The sequence below is a fragment of the Zea mays genome, chromosome 3 (assembly GCF_902167145.1).
Source record: "Zea mays cultivar B73 chromosome 3, Zm-B73-REFERENCE-NAM-5.0, whole genome shotgun sequence".
Taxonomy (NCBI): Eukaryota; Viridiplantae; Streptophyta; class Magnoliopsida; order Poales; family Poaceae; genus Zea; species Zea mays.
Window position 1 is genome coordinate 695,041 of NC_050098.1, and position 3,475 is coordinate 698,515.

At 40.4% G+C, this 3,475-nt stretch overlaps 1 long non-coding RNA gene across 1 annotated transcript; it reads right to left on the reverse strand.

Annotated features, from left to right (window-relative positions):
- Window positions 1-1,645: 1,645 nt before the first annotated feature.
- On the reverse strand, window positions 1,646-3,167 carry LOC103649520 (uncharacterized). The gene is made up of 3 exons (XR_563550.3): window positions 3,138-3,167; window positions 3,011-3,065; window positions 1,646-1,829 (listed from the first exon to the last, which is right to left on the reverse strand). It is a non-coding gene; the product is annotated as an uncharacterized lncRNA (long non-coding RNA).
- Window positions 3,168-3,475: the final 308 nt, after the last annotated feature.

Sequence of the window (3,475 nt, forward strand, 5' to 3'; positions counted from 1 at the left end):
GGGAAAGCTGTCCCAACTCTTTTCACTAAGACTTGTGATGGTGATCTATTTGTATGCCAAATTTATATCGATGACATAATATTTGGTTCTACTAACCAAAAGTCTTGTGAAGAGTTTAGCAGGGTGATGACACAGAAATTCGAGATGTCTATGATGGGCGAGTTGAACTACTTCCTTGGGTTTCAAGTGAAGCAACTCAAGGACGACACCTTCATCTCTCAAACGAAGTACACGCAAGACTTGCTCAAGCGGTTCGGGATGAAGGACGCCAAGCCCGCAAAGACTCCAATGGGAACCGACGGACATGTCAACCTCAACAAAGGAGGTAAGTCCGTTAATCAAAAGGCATACTGGTCTATGATAGGATCCTTGCTTTATTTATGTGCTAGTAGACCAGATATTATGCTTAGCGTATGCATGTGTGCTAGATTTCAATCTGATCCATGGGAATGCCACCTAGTGGCCGTTAATCGAATACTTAGATATTTAGTTGCTACACCTTGCTTCGGGATCTGGTATCCAAAGGGGTCTACCTTTGACTTGATTGGATACTCAGACTCTGATTATGCTGGATGCAAGGTTGATAGGAAGAGTACATCAGGGATGTGCCAATTCCTAGGAAGGTCCCTGGTGTCTTGGAGTTCAAAGAAACAAACCTCCGTTGCCCTATCCACCACTGAGGCCGAGTACGTTGCCGCAGGACAGTGTTGCGCGCAACTACTTTGGATGAGGCAAACCCTCCAGGACTTTGGCTACAATCTGAGCAATGTCCCACTCCTATGTGATAATGAGAGTGCAATCCGCATGGCGGATAATCCTGTTGAACACAACCGCACTAAGCACAAAGACATCCGACATCACTTTTTGAGAGACCACCAGCAAAAGGGAGATATCGAAGTGTTTTATGTTAGCACCGAGAACCAGCTAGCTGATATCTTTACCAAGCCTTTAGATGAGAAGACCTTTTGCAGGCTGCGTAGTGAGCTAAATGTCTTAGATTCGCGGAACTTGGATTGATCTATAGCATACATGTGTTTTATGCCCTTGATCATGTAATTTATGCATTTCAATCTATATTGTTCACACTATACCACGGAACATTATTTGCAACTTATGGTCTGTCGGTAAAATCAGTTTTACCGACGAACTATAGGTCGGTAAAGACCTTTACCGACGGACCACGAACGTCGTTGCAAGCTGTGTCGGTAAAACTTTTACCGACCGACCGTTGTTTTACCGACTTATCTTCTGTCGCTAAAAGAAAAGTTTTACCGACGCTTCATCATTTGGTAATAATAGTATTACCGACTCTCTAAGAGTTGCAGCTGCCACGATTTACCGACCCATCTTCTGTCGCTAAAAGAGACATTTTACCGACGCTTCATCAGTTGGTAATAATAGTATTACCGACTCTCTAAGAGTCACTAATTGTGTAGATTACCGACCAACAATTCGTTGCCGCAGATATTACCAACCAACAATCCATTGCATTCATACAAATAGATAATTATAAGGACACTTAATGCTCATACACTTCACTAATCTTTCATGAGGTAACATATTGCACATGTTGCACACAAATTAATGGTCTTTCAATATCCATCGATCATATATTAACATCATCAGTAACATAATGTTTGCAATACATCGAACTAGTCCATAGGTTGCAATATCACATTACATAACACAAAAGCTAGTATTACAATAACTCAATTCCTTCACGTTGTTGTACGCAACATACGCAACAAAAGCTCCAAAAGAAATGCAAGACCGAAGAACCATGTCCACGGTTGGTTGTAACATGATCTGATACTAACATTGTCCATTTCCTGAAAAAATATAACCATGTGTAAGAAACTTATGAATCAATTGCCGGGAACAAGAGGTACTGGTACATTGCAGTAACCAAAAAACTGAACTCCAAATGAAATAAAAAATGCAGCAACCATAGCCCATGATAAAATTTGAAAGTTCATAACTATAAAATGAAATTATAGCTTGCTGCACAGCACACACACCATAACTATAAACTGAAATTATAGCTTGCAGCATAGTAGCAGTACACAGCCATAGAGGATAGAGCATGATATAATACCAAAAGTGTAGCTCATAATTCAAAAAAAAACATCTAGCAGGCATCATCAATCATCCATAAACATTATAGCTTGTTGCACAGCACACACACAGAACCATAAGTCCATAACTCCATAAGACCATAGCCATAAGAGTATAAAGACCATAAGCTTGCTGTCTTGCTGCACACACACACTCGGCACTTCAGTTCAGTCTGCACTCAGCAATCAGACCTTCAGAAGTTCAGATCACCTGTCCTGTCCACACTCACACGCCATTCTGCATAACACACACACACACACACACTCACACGCCAGATCACCTGTCTTATCCACCAGACAGCACACCAGATCACCAATTCACCAGCATTGCATAACACACAGTCACACTCACACAGTCACACGCCAAATCCATTACTGCTTGCTGACTTGATCCACTCCAATGCTCCTTGCTGGTTGCCTGGCTTTTTATTGCAGGATCTTTTTATTGCAAAAATAAATAAAAGTTGTAGTAGTAGTAGAGTCAAATACTAAGATGATTCCAACTTCCAAGTGGTACACAGTAGTAGTAGAGTCAAAGTTACCAAGCTAGGGCCATTAAGAGTAGTAGAGTCAAATACCTAGCTTGGCGTTTTATTTGCTGAAGCTTGGCAAACAGATATGGTTAAAAGCAGATATGGTTATTTGCTAACTTATTTGCATGACTGTACTACTATTTTGAAAACGCCAAACCATATCTGCCTATATCTGTTTGGCGTTCAAATAAGCTTAGCAAATAAGTCAGCAAAGAAAACACCATGGAGATATGGTTAGTAGTAGTAGAGTCAAAGATCCGGTTCTACACTATATCAGGAAAGAAAATGCCAAACAGATATGGTTAAAAACAGCAAATAAGTCACCAAGCTAGGGCCATTAAGAGTAGTAGTAGAGTCAAATACCTGAAATGTTAGGTGATGTGTTAGGTGTTGCTGATGCCTTGTTGATGACCTTCAGCTGTCAAAGTTAGGATCCGTCAGCAGCTACTCATTAATCAAAAAAGAAAGATATCAAAGTTTCGTTTATTACTTTCTTGTATGGCCATGCAAGCGACATCATGTAAGCAGTAGCCATAGTTTGCATATCATCGTAGGGACGAGCCAACACTGCATCTCTTTTCAGGACACAAGTCACAACAACTTCACAAAATTGCCTTCCAATGGGCAGATCTGCAACTATGGTACTCGGATTAGTTGAAACTATTATTCCTTTGGCCACAGGTTGATCCGATCTCAACAAAGCATATAATATGGCTTCTCTTCCAACCTAATACAAGCGATAAACACAAAATTAGAAGCATGATAAGGATAATACTGGTTAGAAGGATGAAAGTATTACCAAAGAATTATGTTTAGAATGAGAAGCAT